Source organism: Mirounga leonina, unplaced genomic scaffold (genome assembly GCF_011800145.1).
Source record: "Mirounga leonina isolate KUSES-001 unplaced genomic scaffold, KU_Mleo_1.0 Mir_127, whole genome shotgun sequence".
In the NCBI taxonomy this organism is placed as follows: domain Eukaryota; kingdom Metazoa; phylum Chordata; class Mammalia; order Carnivora; family Phocidae; genus Mirounga; species Mirounga leonina.
This window is the reverse complement of record NW_023270316.1, coordinates 3,324,202-3,341,496: the sequence shown is the minus strand read 5'-3', so window position 1 is coordinate 3,341,496 and position 17,295 is coordinate 3,324,202. Positions and strand designations below refer to the sequence as shown.

The 17,295-nt window shown below is 47.6% G+C and overlaps 1 long non-coding RNA gene across 1 annotated transcript; it reads right to left on the bottom strand.

Moving 5' to 3' along the window:
• Nucleotides 1-725: 725 nt before the first annotated feature.
• LOC118009115 lies at nucleotides 726-5,683 on the bottom strand. The gene is made up of 3 exons (XR_004678818.1): nucleotides 5,493-5,683; nucleotides 1,009-1,159; nucleotides 726-854 (listed from the first exon to the last, which is right to left on the bottom strand). It is a non-coding gene; the product is annotated as an uncharacterized LOC118009115 (long non-coding RNA).
• Nucleotides 5,684-17,295: the final 11,612 nt, after the last annotated feature.

The window sequence follows — 17,295 nt, the reverse complement described above, 5'->3', positions numbered from 1 at the left end:
CGCTTGAGAAGCAGCCTCTACCTTCCACGCTGGCGGCTCAACACCAACCTTCGTGCATTTAGCTGCCTTCTGTGTCAAGGCCGTAGTGGTGGATGTTGGGGAGGAGTTCCTGGGGACTGCTCCGTGCCACGTGATGAGCTATGGGGGTTCTGGGTTGCACTGAGACCACATTGACAGCCCCTGTAGCTGAACAGGAGCTGGGCACCCCGCAAACTCCGGTAGGGGCTCTTGGACTGACCGGCCGGCCGTACCATTATGTGTCCTCTGATTACCACGTTTCCCTGGCCCCCGGAAGGCCCTCCGGGTATTTATCAAATGGGTGGATGAAAGAATGATGAAGGCAGAATAAATGAAGAGAAAGCCATATTTGCCATCGAGGCAGACAGGTGTACCAACCATTTAGTGACAGTCTGGGGAAGTGTACTGGAAGGGGGTAGAACTGGGGGGAAAGGGGCATCACACCTTCCAGAGAAGGTGGGCTTCCCTCTCTGGACCTGGCCACCGGACTTTTCTCCATAGGAAGCAGTGGTATCTTAAGCAGGCCGGGGCTCCACCTGGCCCCCTGTTGCATCATGAGAACATGAGAACATCGTTACAACGATGGCCAACTTTTTAAATATCTGGTTGACAGCCTGAGGCTTTGCTTCTGAAATCCCAATGCTTCCTCTGCAAATTCAAAGAGAAATGCCAGAATCCAGCCAGAAAGTGAGGCTGTCCTTTTGGCGTTTCCACACCCCGCTGAAAACAGGAGGCCGGTCCAGGAGTCATGTCTGCCCTGCACGCACCAGCTGCCTCCCACTGGGAGCTGTCCTGGGCGCCAAAAGCAGCTAGGGCCTCCGCGCAACACTCTGACTCTGGAGGGGTGACAGGTGGGGCCCGAGAAGGGAAGGCAAAATAAGTCCGAGAAATCAGCATCGACCTGTAACTGGAAACCAAACATGAATCTTGGGTCTCAACCAGCAGGGATTTGAGAGGAGCCATGTGTATACCTGTTTGGCGTGAGCTTACCTGCCCCCACTGCTAGGTCCTCAGCCCCCTAAGGAAAGAAACTCAAGGCTGTTCATCTTCGAATTCTCGGAAGTTTGTCCCGGGTCTGGAAGACGGCGGGTGTGCCGGTTCTGCTGTTCACAGAATCTCTGCAGTCCGTGAATTGCACCTGCTACGAATTCCACATTTAGCTCTCACAACACCCACCATGTCCCGGGGCTTCGGTTTTGTACCCCGCCCCTCTTTTTATACCAAACAGGCAGAATTTCGGGAAGACTCATTTAGTGAAGTTCACCTCTCCCAAGACACTGGTTCTCTAACACAGCGCTTTATGCAGGGCTCACATACAGTAGTTGCTCAATAAATGCACGGGGAAGAAAGCGATGAAACAAAGGAGGAAAGCAGAGGGATGGGAATCGGGGATGACCGGAGAGGGGCTGCTCCCTGCCCCACGGAATCAGCAGCAGCCGCTCGGAGACTGCTTTCAAGCTCTGACTTCTGTGAGCATAGTTACCCAATTTCAGAGCATCTGTGTAGAGCGGGGAGCACGCAAACCACACACCCCTGAGCCTGCCAGTCACCCGCTGTTAACACTCCTATTCCGCAGGTCTGGAGTGGGGTCCAGGAGTCTGCACTCCTCACAGGATGCAGGTGCCAATGGTGGGGGTGGCCCGGGGACGGACACGACGGAATTGTCACTCTGTGACGGGACACTCTGAGCTCCCAAAGGCACAGAGCCTCACACTCTGGGACAGACCCCAGCCTGCTTTGTGAGAAAGACTGTGTCGCTTTGCATCCAGTTACCCCCACAGCCCACCTCTGTGCCTAGTGGGGTAGCCTTCCCATCGGGTTCTCTGATATTTTAAGGGAAGAATTAACTCTACCCCTGCTTATCTGCCCACCAAGGTTTATGTGTCTGTCTCCAATCAGCAATTAAGGCCATCTGCTTCCATGCTAACGATTGTCATCGTTATCTCCTGCAGCCCAGCTGCCTGCCAAAGCCGGCTCTCCGCGAAATAATACCAAGGGGGATAATCGAAGGGATGCTCTGACACAGATATTCCAAGTTCCATCTCCGGACCCAATGAAGGACTAGATACAATAAACATTTTAGTGAAATCATACCTCAATTTTACATCTGATTTTTATTAAAGGTTGCCTCAAGCTGTATGTAAATGAAAGCTATTGATGCGTTTTGTCGTGAAATGGTGGTGATAAGGCTGTCCAATGAGGTGTCTGAGTCTGGCTGGCCAGGAACAGGGCATGAGGAGAGCGGTCCTCCCCTCAGAGCGGCGGGGTGCTCCCACCTCTCCAGCGACAGGCCCTGCAGTGTATGCTTCCTGATCCCCCCAAGGCTGCCACAAAGCTCAAAATTTGGGTTTAATTTAGGCACCGGATCCACTGCTTCGCCTGCTTTGCTTCCCATGCACTGAATCTTTCATATGATGTTTGTTTGCTTGTTTTCTTCCATCTTGTTTGCAAGATGCCTTCACTCCTTTTTGGAGAGAGGAAAGATATACATTCCTGAAAAGTCAAAGTGTTATGATGATAAAGGGCAAAATTATGCCATGTTATCTTACTATCAATTATTAATATGGCACACCAGACAGGGAAATTGTCCTCCCTGGTAACCAGGAACAAGCCTCGGGCATGGACCCCACAGCAGGCAGGGGTGGCCTGGCAAGGTGAGACCTCCACTGCCTGGCTTGTGCTGTTTCTACCCATCTTCCCTCCCCTCTCACTTGTCAGAAGGGACCTGGAAGGCTCCTTCTGTAGGAATCTCGTGTTTATCCTCCGTGGAGGTCTGAGCTGCCCTCTTCCAACCTCTTCCCACCTCATTCCTCCTTAGGTTTCACCTGCCTCTGAGCTCGTGGCTCCCAACCCAAACGTCCAGCTGCAGAATCTCTTCAAGTTCCAGAACATATTGGAACCAAATAACGCTCTCCTGCTGTAGCGAAAGTCTTGGGTAAATATTAGACAAGTCAAGAGCATAAGATTGCATCTGAAGAGTTAGTTGTTCTCAAGGAAGATGAGTAAGCAGAAGTTGGGATAATACCTGTGTACCTTGACTAGAAAGCTCTATTCTGTAATCCGGGTTGTCTAGACTCTCTTTTCTTTGTAGATCCTTGGTTATCGCTCTAACCCTCAGTTTCTACCTGTTACTCGAAAACACCGTTCCATGGGCAAATAGATTGCAAAGCCCCTTGTCTTCTCAGGCACCGGATACGGAGGATCTATGAGGGGAGGGTGTACCTGTAACATACTGAGTCTCGTATGTTCCTGTGGGATGCACCAGTGTTTCATGTACCACTAGGATGGGAAGAAAAACAGTGCTCATTAAAAATGAGACAAGGCTACCTTCATTTCAAATTTCTGATTTCTCCTTATGAGGTTTTCAGTACCTTATTAAGGCATAATTGACGTGCAATAAACTGCCTATCTTAAAAGTACACAGCTTCACCTGTCCCATATGTGGAAGGGAAGCCATTGCCTCTGTCAAGAAGATGAACTCATCCACATGTCCAAATGCCTCCTCGAGTCCCTTCATGATTCCGCCCTGGCATCCTTCCCCCCACCTCCACTATTCTCCCCAGGGAAATGCTGATCTGGTTTCCTGCTTCTACAGATCAGTTTGCTAGAACTTTATTTAAGTGGAATTGTACAAGTTCCTCTTTCTGTCTGACTTCTTCTTCGTAGCTTCGTTATGTTAAGATTCATCCATTTGTAGTATGCATCACCTGTTCATTTTATTTACTGCTGAGTGGTGGTCCATTGTTTGAATAGACCAGTTTGTTTATCCATTCACCTTTGATGGGGTTTTGGGTTATTTCCACTTTTTGGATATTACAAAGTTACCCTCTATAAATAGTCTGGTACATTCTTATGTGAAAATATGCTTTCGTTTCTTTTGTTTTATGACCAAACATATCTTGGTAAATATTCTGCATGCATTTGAAAGGGCTGTGTATTCTGTTTGGTCCATAATTGCCAGTTAGGTCAAGTTGGTTGGCAGTGTTGTTCAAATCTTCTATGTTCTTGCCAATTTTCCATTTTTTTGTATCAATTGTTGAGAGATAGGTATTGAAATCTAGGGCTATGGATTTTTCCACTTCTTCATGCATGTCTATCAGTTCTTGTTTCATGTATTTATAAGTTCTCTTAGGTGCATAAACCTTTAGGATTGTTGTATTCTCTTGGTGAATTGATTCCTTTATCATCATCAGATGAGTTTTCTTATCCTTTAAGTGTTTGGTCAGCTGAACTATCGAGGGTTTTCACTGCCTCTTCATGCCCCAGGAATAACAGCTAAGTCACATGTGATTCAGGCAAGGGTAGCCTGGCTGTCAGTGCCCGGCAGGTGCATGGGAACCTCAGAGATGCTATAATGTAGAACACCAGTGTGATCAGTGCATGCTTAGACCTGATGGTATATGGACATTATACCAGGTTTGTGAAACTGATTACTTTTAATGGAAATCTTCCAGGAACATTCTCTGGCAAGTCTTTCATTCACCTTGGGTTACTGTCTGTTTCAACAGTGCGAACTCATTTTAGCTGTGCTGTGGAGTGACATGGGAAATGGGAAATGTCGATGTGGGCTCACTGTGTCAGGGATGGGGAGGGCTGTTTGTGCTTCTCCCTGAAGGGGTGGTGAGTAAGTCCTGGGCTCCTGCTGCCCTCCCCGCATGGATGCCATCCTGCCTGTGCCAACCTGGAGGGCTCTGTGTTTTTTCGTTAAAGATGTCATTCCACTTGTAATTCTGCCTGCATTCCTGCCATCTCTGCATGGAGGTCCCACACCTCTGCGCACGGAAGACGCCCCAAATTGAAATCGCCATCTTTCCCACAGAGTCTGCTCCCCTGTGCCTACGCTCATTCTCAGGTAATCAAATGAGCGTGGATATGACCACATACATGCACGTGTGTGCACACGGACACACACACACACACACATCATGCTCCCCATTCATTCTGGCCTCGCTGGTCTTCCCCAAGCTCCCCCGTGAGTGTCATCTCTCATGTTTTCCCCTCCCTCCCCTTCTCCTTTCCCATATAACACCTTTGCTCCAGCCCCCCTGAAATTCTCATTATGCCTCAGGCGTGCATTTTCCTTTCATTAATTTGTGCCAAGAACACACTTAACTTTTAAATTTACATCTAGAAAATTATTTCTCATCCACTACGGCAGAACTCAAATTGTTTCCCTCAGCAGAGATTTCCTGCAGTCCCAGGGCAGACTTAACCATTCCCTTCGAGCTGCCTCCGCTCTCCATCCGTCCCTGCAGGTCTGAGGTGCCGACTGCATGGCTGGCTCCCTCTCTGGGCTACGTCCTAAGGAAACAGAACCTGTTCTATGAACGACTAGTTCTCCACTCTCGGTCACGCACCTCAATGCGTCAACTGACACATGTAGGTGTGAGGGTTTCCGGACCTACCTGCCCCTCCTTACAGACCCTGTCCTCAGTCTCGGCTTTCCTCCTAACACTCTGCCAGGTGAAACTCACAGGTGCTTCCTTGCTCTGTGTGCTTCTGAGCCCGGCCGCAGCCTGCTCGTGGCTGGCGCCGAGGTCTGCGCACGGCTGTCCGCTCACCTGTCTGGTGCCCTGCGTGCCCTCCGTCTTCCTCGTGACAGGTTCGTGCCTCAGCTCTGCACCCTCAACGCTGCCCTTGGGTGTGTGCCTGGAGTTCCCGGGTTATCTTATTAACTCTCCATATAATGGGAGGGGATATTTATCTACCCTTTGGAAGAGCATTATTTCTGGGAAATAAGCCTGGATTCCTGGCAGAGTGTAACCAGGAGGACCATTGCCCTGTAAACAAAATCGCATCCGTGCCGCACCTAAACGGTATGTTCAAAAGGACTATGTGCCTGCGAGCCAGCCCCGGCCAGGCAGGGCATAAGCATTCCGCAACTGTTTGCTAGGACCCTTGGCCCCAGCTCTCTAGAACATTCTAGGCTCTCAAGGGTATGAAGGAAAAGTAATAATTTCCCTGTGCCTACACTGGTAGATCAAGACAAAATGAGAAACTAGTAAAAGTAACTTGGAAAACTCAGCATGTACAGAACTCAGATGGCATTTTTAGGACCTTGACCTTGAATTACAGTCATGCATGAGAATGGGAAGCAACATTGATCGACTCTTTTTTAAATCAGTAGGGGAAAAAAAAGAAAGAAAGAAAACTACAGATAGTCAAAGTGGAGAATTCCTTCTTTTATATACCTCTATTCATTCAGTCGTAGTCAAATACTGGTCAGTTCCTCTGCCAGAGGAAAGGAACGGAGAGCTTGATTCACGGATTTCCAAAACAATGGAAGTGCTATGGTTTTTAATGTGTTATCCAAAAATGGGAAACTTTTATTAATCTGCTCATTTTAAAACTCAGGAAAATCTTCTCGGTTTTGCTTGTGGAATAATTTGCCAAATGCTTAAGCTGATATTTTATTTTTGCTTGGACAGGTCCTCTTGGACATTTTCAAAGTCAGCCAGCTTTTACAAATGGGCAAGTATCTCCCAAGCACTGTGGTGTGTATAAACAGAAACTGCACTCTTTAGGCTTACTCCCCAGATCATAAAGTTAAAGATAAATTTTAAGTCGTTTTTAAGAAGTCTAAACAAGTATGTCTACATTCTAAGTAGTCATATACATTTTATGCAGATGCCCCAAGCTTTCCCAATACATATGTTAATGTCCTGAAAAGAAAGAATTTGACTATATTGCCTCAAAGTAAAGTATTTGGATTTTTAAATTTAATATAGTTTGCTTTCCCATTCAAAAGAGCATTACCATTTTCCAGTAAAGAAAGTAATACAATTCAGAGGATTTCTTTCAACTACATAATTTTCAACTTTCAACTACATAATTCATAATGCCTTAGGATTTATTTTAAAAGAGGCAAGTCATCACCAGATTGCTTACATTAATTCCTGTAAAGCCACATTCGAAATTCATTTTGGGCCTCTGACAAAGCTTTTATATTAAGGATGGTTTTTTTCATTTATTAAATTCACTTATGGGAGAGTTAACAAAAGCTGTTTACTTGAAGACTTAAACAGGCTATAATGTTTTCAGTGTGCTGAAAAATGTGTGTTATCTTTGCCTTTCAATTATTAAAGGGAAAAAAAGAACACACTCTTCAGTCTGTCTACTCCCTCTCGGACGATTCCAGTTTATTTCTGCCCCCCCCCCATTGCCGGTCTGTGCCCCCAAATCCAACATAGATGTTTTCAAAAACAGTTTCTGCTCTAACAAAACAAGAGTTTATGATTCACTTTCAGACTTTGTTCTTTCAACTAACTTGTTTGCCCAGGAAAACAGATTTCCAAGACTTGCACACACAGCAGGATCTTTGTGCCCCTGTTTTTACTCCTCTGTTGCTCAGATGACACGACTTTTGGCTCATAAAACAAGCACGAGAGATAAGTGGAGAAAAACACGATAATCTTGTGAGGTTTTTTTTTCCCCAGTGATGCACCATCCCTAGCCGAGGAAAAGGGCAGGCTTGTAAAATGACCCAGCGACATGGAACCGAAACACTTAAAATCCCCCAACCTGTGGGCTGCTGAGAATGCGTTTCTTCCCTGTGTATCTGGCATGCCTGGACCTGCCAGAGCATTCGTTACATTTTGATACATTTATCCAAGCTGTTTGTATCCTTTTTCTCTTTTCTTCCAGGCTGCTCCCCACTCTGCCTCAAGTCCATCCCCTGCTCCTTGCCGGCTCCCTGCTCTGAGTCTTCACCCTCTGTTGCATTCGGTTAAAATTGCTGTCCCCGGATCTCCCAGCCCATCCACCTACTCTGAGGCCTAGAGGCAGGTGGTTACGTCTTCAAGTTCAATCACAAAAACTGCTTCCTACATTCCTACTTGGAGGAAAACCACCACCGTGGAGGGTGTGCCATGCAAATCAGCCGGAGGTAGAAGGCGCCGTCTTGCATTTCTAAGCAGTAGAGCGGAGAGATAAGAGCCAGTGAAGTTTAAACACCTCTCCCTTCAAGCGTGAAAAGGAAAAGGCAGGTATTGCCTGCGAGTGATAAGTAGGGCGCACCAACGTCCTACTGCGTCATTGGGCCCCGGTGCGCTGAGGTCGCGGCGAGCGGCGGCCGTCACCCCGCCGCTGTGCGGGTCTGCGGCTGTCCTGATGCGGGCGCAGCACCCACAGGCTCTGGTCCCCTGGGATCAGCCAGCTCCCCGGGAAGGAAACACTAGGCCCAACATCCGACTGGAGCGGCAGCTTTGGCCCTCGTTAGGCAAGAGAAGGGAGATCCTAGTGACCACCCACTAATGTGGGATTACAGCAAGAGAAGGGAAACCAAAAAACCGCAAGTGTGTCTGACTTGTGCTTCGAGTCGGGGGTCCCTCCCAGGACAGTGCGGGTGCAGACCAGGGGCTGTGAGCTGCCGGGGCAGCCGAGGGAGGGCCTGGTCTGCTCTGCACTCACACCCTCCTGCATGGCCTTTGGGACTCGGCTGCAGGGGGACCGGGCGTCCAGAAGACCCCATCTGGCTTCCCACCACCACCTCCTGAGACAGAACCGCAGGCAAGGCCCTGACCACTTTGAACCTCAGAGTCCTCTTCGGGCAGGACAATCACAGGATTGTTTGAGGGGCAGATAAAAAACACTTGGTGAAACTCCGCAAGGATTGCACGTGGCTCTTCCACTGTTTGCAGTTCCATTTCTTCTAGCTCTTTCTCCGAGCCCCCGTCCTCTCCCAGCTCCTTTCCCCCGACTCTCCTCTGCTCTATCCTCACCAGTAATTCCTTTGCTGACTTCAGTTTCTCCATTTACCGGCTTTCCTTCCTCTGTCCCCATTTCGTTTTCTCTTTCTCTGTTTTCTGTACCAGCGAATTCAGAAAATGTCAACAGAAGCCTCCCATACCGTTTTACCCTCGCTGGCAAGAGAAGGAGGGCTAGGACCACATGAATTGAAATTAGAAATGGTTCCAACCTATGCATAATTCTGCTTGCTGGAGAATGAAGGACAAGACTGTACTTCTTCAATAACTTTGCTAATAGATGAGAGAATCATGTACGATTTTCTGCTAAAAGTTTTCAGTCTAAAATAGGTTTGTCCTAAGAAGGTAGATTCATTTTTTGTTAATACACAGACCAACTACGGAAGATGTGTGTGTGTGTGTGTGAAAGTCGTTTTCCATATGCTACTATTGACTAAGAAAATACTTGCAGGCCGCAAGGGTAGAATAAAACATAATGTAGAAATTATTTTTTATATTATTACAGTAAGAACTGAAAGAGAAAGTGATGGGGAAGAGAAACATGACAGACAGGGAGAGAGGAAGTGGGAAGGAGAAGGGAGAGAAACAGGGAACTCTACTTAAATGTAAACACTTGGTGCATAATGTAGGTAGTTCCCAAAATTCCGTTTGTAAAAAACATTGCCAGGAAAGGTTTCTGACAATTTTAAATCCACGTCCTCGGCCCCCACCCCATGTATTCTGATCGGGGGGCTGGGGCTGGTGTCTGGATCCAACACCTGCTCAAGTGCACCCCGGGAATTTGTCTACAGGTGTTGCATTTTCAGGTTAGTGAAGTTGTCCCCAGATCCATGACTCATGTTAGATTCCTTCAGGGGGCTTAGAAAATAAGGATGCTGGTTGTTGGATGGGGTCCAAGCATCAGTCCTTGTAAAATCTTCCTCGATGATCCCCAGACTCAGCTAATGTCCCGAGCAATCGCCCGAAGGGTATTAACGAACGTTGGGCTCAGAAAACCTAGGTTAATAGCCATAGCTCCCACACCCAGCTGTGTGACTTTGAACCCATGACTAAACCCCTCTGGGCCTCTGTATTCGCCTCTGGAAATTAGGGGACACTCATTTCCACCGCAGGGATTGGAGCAGTGGTTCTTTTTTTATTATTATTATGTTATGTTAATCACCATACGTTACATCATTAGTTTTAGATGTAGTGTTCCATGATTCATTGTTTGCGTGTAACACCCAGTGCTCCATTCAGTACATGCCCTCTTTAATACCCATCACCAGACTCACCCATTGGAGTAGTGGTTCTTAACCTCGGCTGCATATCACAGCTACCTGGGAGGTTTTAACCAGGTCAAGCCCCCCCACCCCAACTGAACCAGAATGTGGGGCAGCCAACTCAGGATTGGAACTCATGCTTGAGAACCCATGGACTGGAGATAAAATGAGATACTGGTGTTGATATGGATGCTCTACTCCTCATAAAGGAACTCATAGCTGGCCTACACTGGGTCCTCTCTGGGTGGGAAGGAACGTGCTAGTCTGTGGCACGGGATGCCTTTTCCCATCCTCGGCACCCCCACGAGGTAGATTCTGTGCTTTTGTAGGCATCTCCCACAGTCACTGGCTGCTGGGTAAGTGTCCCCTTTCCCAGTGTAGACAGAAAAGGGGGCAAAGTGTGTCCAAGGAAGGCATGACCTCTGGTTCCCTGGCGGCAATGCCCGGGGATTTGCGGGCAGTCCGGGCCGGCTGCCATTCACTGCCAGTGGCAGGATGGGTGCCTGCAAGTAAGGGATCATCCACTGGAAGCAGGCAAGCGTCCAAGTGGAACAGAATACTCAGGAGAGAGACAGACAAAGGGTTTTCTTGGGTCTCTGACAAGAGAAACTGAAAAGATTGTATTTGACATCAATTAGCAAAAACTTTGGTTGCAACCTGTGGCCACGTTTTGTATCTTGGATTGAGGAGCTGGTGCTGGGGCACCTCAAATTCTCCTCTTGGTCTTTGAACTCTCACCTGTTCTTTCCCCGGGGACTGGGGTCGGGGGAGTAGTTAGTGGCCCTGATGCTCTTAGTTTATCCATCTATGAAATGGGAATTTCTTTGGTATCCATCCAACCCAAGAGTCCGTAGGAATATGAGCAATCACGTCACGTATGCTGAGTGAAAAATCTCTAAAAGGGCGTGGGAGCTCCTAAGGATTTCTCCCACTCCTGCTATCTAATTTAAAAAAAGAAAAAGACAAAAGGTGTGCTTTCTCCACACCCCTCATGTAACGACCGCGCTTTCTGTGTATTTCTACAAAGACAGTTCCATGTAAATTTTATGATCGCTACCCACTATTATAATTAAGTAACAAAAAACGATGTGGAAGATTATTTTCTCCGAGAATCAGAACAGTGATAATGAAACAGGGCCAGTAATCTTGCTTTAATGAAATGGGGAATCCAACCCACTACATCAGAGAAAGCAATAAAATGTGTTCCCATATCAATAAAACTCACTTCTGTATGTTCAGATTATGTAGGCAATACGCCCTGTTCCCTGAAGAAGACAGTGCTTGTCCAATGCTGGTTTTTTGTTTTTTTTTTTTCAGGAACACCTTAAAGCTGACTTCAAATGCGATCGGTGAATTAACAGGTCTGTATGAAAAGTCTGTTCATCACACCACTAGGTTTCCTCGACGGCATTTTCGATGATAAAGCAATTCACACGGCCAATAGATGCTTATAGGAAATTAGGAAAATGGTAGAGCTTAATGCATAAAGGCAAGAAATTAATATAAAGGTGGTGGGTGCTCAAGCCACACTTTCTAGTAATCCTTCCAAATCTGTATTTCATCTAGAAAGCTTTCATTTTAAAACCAACTTAAAAAGTCAATAATCATTAAATATGCAGAGACATTTGCATGTTCCCTGCTCTGTATTTTATTCCAAATTAGGCTACTATCCGTGTTTTGTCTGTCTGTCTGTTTGTTTGCTGCGTCTGTAGAGAATAGGGTGCCGTTGAAACCGATTACACTGGATTCCCGAACACCGATGGTTTCCCCGCCTTCCCCGCAGAGGTGACATGAGCCCAAAACAAACACTGCTATTTCTCTTTTGGGCCCTTGAGGAACTGATGAAGAGCAAGCTCCCCAGCTGCAGACCTCTTCCCGGGCTGCCCCAGCCTGCGGGTGCAGGACGGCCTCCGGGACCCCGCACGCCCCGCGCATCTTGCTTCCGCTGCCTCTTCCTCCGTCTTGAACGGATTTCTGAGTGCCTCTTCCCACCTTGACATTTTGACACACTGACAAAAGCCCGGAATTTTCCCTATGCTCTTTTTACTGAGCTTCTACCTGCCCCCATGGATGTGGAGGACTGGTTTTTGCTGGGCAAGGTGACCCTTGTTTAAGGGCATGTCCTGAGGCAGCTCGTAGTGACCCCGCCCTGGCCAGGACACACCGGGTACAGAATATAACTTCTTGGTATTTGGCCTCTGGAGTCACTCATTCATTACACAAAGTCTTTATCTTTGTGCACATCCTGGAACAATACTCTTAAATAAATACTCTCCGAGGCATTTTACTCCATGGCTATTTACTTTGCATTTCCATGATCTCAATGGAACACAGAAAGGGAGGAGATAGAAGGCTTGGCAAACAATAATTTGCCACCATCTACGCACAAGGGGACAACTGTGAGGGACATTGTTTTGTTTTAAAAGAGAGACACGTCATTGACTTGACATAGTACATCTGTGTGCAGACCAGAGTCACTTAGAAAATTCCACTTGACACAGGCTGCCAGACAACCTCTGTCCCAGGAGAACGGGGCCACGTGGCTTCGGGGTGAGATGGCCCCGTGCCTCCTGCAGCCCCACCCCTCGGCCCCGAGAGCTTGGGCAAGCCCTTGACATTTTGAGTCTCGGTTGCATTCTTCAGTCAAGGACTTGCGATTAGGTCTCCCACCTTCTCCTTGGAACTATTCTGGGTTTGAAATGCAATACTGTCCCCTGACTGCACGGAAGTCTGAAAATCCAAGGGAAGCCATACAAAGGTGTGGATTAGCAGCCCACCCCCTTTAAAAGTGATTACCCTGACACCAAGGGCCGTGATTACTAGCATCAGTCCCACCGTATTTCTATTATCAGATTCTTTGAAGCCTCGTGAGATTAAGAACTGTTTTTGAAAGGTCTTCAAGTCCACACTTAAAAAAAGAAAATCAAACTCTGCTTGAGACGCGCCCTCATTTGTCAATGAAAGCTTTGCTGCTGCATTTACCTACCTCTTCCTCCTTCTTATCCTTTTCAGTTCAACTACGAACACAAAGATCGGCCCTCAACAAATAAACACAGATTCCCACGAAAACCTGCCAAAAGGAAAAACAAAAGAGAAAGAGGATATAGCATTTCTCAAGGTTCACTGCGTTTGTTCCTACTTAAGCCAGACAGACTTCATTCATCCCCTTACGAAAGCATGTGCTAGTTCTTACAGTAACAGAGACAAGCAGGCCACGCCAGAAGCTACCGATCTATGTGTTCTTTCGTTTGTGGACACTGGGAAGGATCCAGGCACTCAGACTCAGATTCTGAATCTTTCTGTAGCAGCTCATGACAGGGAAGGTTGGAGAAAGTCACGTGGGTCCAGTCCCAACTGAGTTCTTCGAGCTCCAAAAGAGAGCAGGGGACATATGCATGGCTCACGTCTAGGTGCTGGTTACTAACGTGCTTCTCCTCACATACCTCAGACCCAGCTGTACGTAGTAGAATATCTTTTTGTAAAATACAAACATAGGAGCTCGGACACTTTCAACCTCGTTGGTCAATGGCCCTATGATGACATGGGAGACCATGTTTGTAATTCATTTTAGTCCTTCTTTTGTTCAAAACATTCTAGGCCCTCCTCTTTTAAAATTTCTCTTTAGAGGGTGCAACACTCCTGATTAGCCTGAGTGAGGGAAATCACCAAACTCTGAGGGAGGCTTGATTTGGGGAAACAATAAATATTTTGATGCCTCTTCAGTAAATGTGACCAGTTCTGAAGCTAGATAATACTGCTTATAATATTAAAGGAAGTAGAATTATGCATGAAAGGGTTTCCTTTGAAAATGACTGGAGGATGTCTCTGAAGAGAGACATGCCTTTCTGATAGCAGTATTCGCTGGGAGGATCAGGTAGCGTCCCAAAGTAACTCTCCTGACAGGCCAACAAGGTAGCTCTCATTACTCCACGGCCACCATGCATTTTATTTAATGACAATGGTGATCCTTCTTAGAACAGTTGCAATGAAATAGCATCTCCCTCCGTTTCCCCACCACCAAGTTCACAATACACAGAGAATCTGTACGGGGTTGCTGAGGAATGAAGGGAACCCATTCATAACCAAGCAGAGCAAATGCTTACACCAACCGAGTGGAGAAATCCCAAGGGTGCTAAGAATGAAGAAGAAGAAGAAGAAATGGGGCCCAGAGTCGCCCTCCTCTTTCTGAAGAATACCCCAGGTCCTACGCCTTTGGACCCCCAGTGGGATAGTGCCCCATGGAGAACTCTCATGATGATGTTAAGGAGAATCATACCAATACATCATAACAATTAATTCAAGTAATGAATGATTTCATGGTTGAATATGATACTAAAATATTTGTTTGTGACCCTGGCTGCTGTCTGTAAAACTGAGCTTTCTTTCAGAATTTCATTTTATTAATCATCGACGGCATTTATTCGAAATATCAGAGGGCACCCTGAGAGCCATTGTTCAAAAGGAATAGTCAAGATCGTCCCCTGGAGCCTCCCATCTGAGACAGACCCCTCAGAAATAAGTAACAAAGGTACACGTGGAAACAGAGCCCTGCAAGGGTGCGGAGATAATCCCAGGGCCTAAAACAAGAAGCAAACTTCCATTGCATGAGAACAGTCTGATGGGGGCTGAGAGCCACAGGTGAGCGAGGGCTGGAGGTGGCCGTTCGCGCAGCACGGGAACGGGTGAGGAGTCACTGCCTCCAACCTGGCTGGTGGCCAACAGAGGCTGGGGGAGAAGTAAACGTTTAGAAACCATTGAAATGATGGGAAGGAAGAACCTAGCCAACATCATCTCTGCACAAAAGAATTAATTTAAATTAGTACAGTCCCGGGGGATACTTCCAATCAGCTATGGTGACAAGAAAAGAAATTGTCAAAATGGGACTGGGGACTTATTTTATCTAAAGAAAAAGTTTGAGCTTTTGGTAGTAGTTCTAACTTTAACATCGTAAAGCTATAGATTTCTATAACATTCAAGATACGGGGGGGTGTCGGGGGAGAGTCCATTCTCTCTATGTGACAGCAAGCCAGCCGCCACCCAAAGGAAAGGTGAGCTAGGAGTCTCACTTAAAAAGCCTACCTAAATTGACAGGTCCCACAGATACACTGGAATTTGGGGGTAAAGATAGAATCTTCCCTCGGGTTTGAAAAACAAGCTCTTATTCACATTTTCTATTTTCCCATTGACATGAAAATTGCCTAAGAAAAGTAGAAGTCCCGGGGGTACCCTGCTCTTCAACTCATACCTTTCTCTTCGCTTCTCGTCGCTTAGTTGCTCTGTGTGCACGCATGTGTGCGTGGGTGTGGGTGTGGGTCTCCATGAAAACTCTTCCTTAAATGCAAGCTTTGACCTTCATCAGTGGCAGAGCTGAAGCATGCACACTTCCAGTACTAGACTCGTCCTTCTTTTGGAACATCTAGGGTTTATCTTGGGAAGCTGGGCAGACATTTAAGCAGCATGTAAACTGTCTTTCCCTCTGATACTCACTCCCAGAAAGGAAAACTGGTCTGAAGAATAATTTCAACACCACTTGGCTCACTAAGACTTTAGAATGTGCCTAAGGCTGTTTTGGAGAGAAATCTGTGCATTCAGGTGGCATGGAGACCTGTGGGTCAGCTTATTTGGAAAGGCAAATTATATTTGATGTGTTTGCAGTTAGTTAGCGTGGAAAACACTGTAAAAGCCTGTTGTCAACTTGTTTGTTGATATTACGTATTTCATTAATCTCACACACTACTGCCCACAGCTCACACTCCTAGACTGTTGGTGGCTGTTGCCCATTCCCTCACACACCTAAGGGGGTAACCTTGGGGGCGTAGCCCTCTTTTTCAACTATTAAAATATCTTCATAGGGGCTAGGAATTGGGGTTGAGTTGTGGTGGTTAATTTTATGTGCCAACTTGCCTGGGCCGCAGAGTGCCCAGACATTTGGCCAAGCGTGATTTGGGGGTGTCTGTGGGGGTGTTTGGGGGTGTTTGGGGCCAGGAGAGCGAGTATGGCAGGTTGCCCTCCCTCAGGGCCGTCCCACCGCCCACCAGAGCAGTGACAGGGTCAGGGGATGAGGAGAAGCAGGACACTATCTTTTCAGAGGAGGGGTCGTGAGGAATGTTAGAGAGATGCCAGAGAAAAGGGATTTTTCTCTGACGCATTGTGTTCCAATCTCAGTGATAGAGCAAAGTGGTGCAGGGAAAGACCACGTGCACACGCGTGACTAGTGCCCCAGTCCAATGGGCCGTCTCCTCTCCCAGCTGTTCCAGAGTGCTTCTGAGATGTTCCCAGCGCCCAGCGCCCAGCAGGGCAGACCTTCAGAACCCCCCAGGGCTGGCGGCTCCCCCATCCTTTGTCTGAACATCCTTTCTGACGGTCCCTGTCTGATGGAACCCAGGCACCCAGTAAGCTTCGCCAGTTTCTGAGTAAAGCTTTTCCTCTTATTTATGAAAGCCTGTTCCTGTGTAAGAATCGAGTAAGGCTACAAGGAAAGCACATGGCAAAAAAAGCCACAATGAAGAACAGAGCAACTTGACAGGCAACACACGAGAGCTGGAGATAATGATTGGGGTGGAGCGGGGGTGGGGGTGAGGAGGGATCGGGTGGGGAGGGGTGGGGTGTGGGTAGGGGCTAGGGTGGAGTGGGGTGGGGTGGGGTGGGGTGGGGAGGGGCTGGGTGGGGAGGGGTGGGGGTGTGGGTAGGGGTGAGGGTGGAGTGGGGGTAGGGGTGGGGTGGGGAGGGATGGAGTGGGGTGGGGGAGGGATGGGGTAGGGTATGATGGAGTGGGGTGGGGTGGGGAGGAGTGTGGGTAAATGTGTTGATGGGGGTAGGGGTGGGATGGGGGTGGGTAGGGGTGGGGTGGAGGTAGAGGTGCAGTGGAGATGGGAGTGATTGGAAGAGCATAAATCAAATGCTCTGTTCCTGCACAAAAGAGAGTGTTGATTGGGATGAGCCAGCAGGTTAATACCTTGCAGCTTTTCTCTCTCTTTTTCAATGTCCCTATGTCTATATCTTAATAGCCAATTTGGATTTAAATGCAGAAGTCTAATCTCCCAGCATGAATATCGGTCATTAACCCGCTACGCCTCACTCCATAGCCACACTACCTGGCGGGGGGGCGGGGAGGTCAATTTTCTGCCGAAAACCTGAGAGTCAGAGTCGCTGTAACAACCAAGATCTGCAAATACCAGCTCTGGCCCCTGCCCAGGACACTTGCCGGTCAGCCGCACCCAGTGAGGGCCGTCAGGTGCCTCATCTGATAGGAACAGCTGCACCTGCACCCGTGAGTTCACTGGTGACCACATGTCATCTTTTAGTGCTAG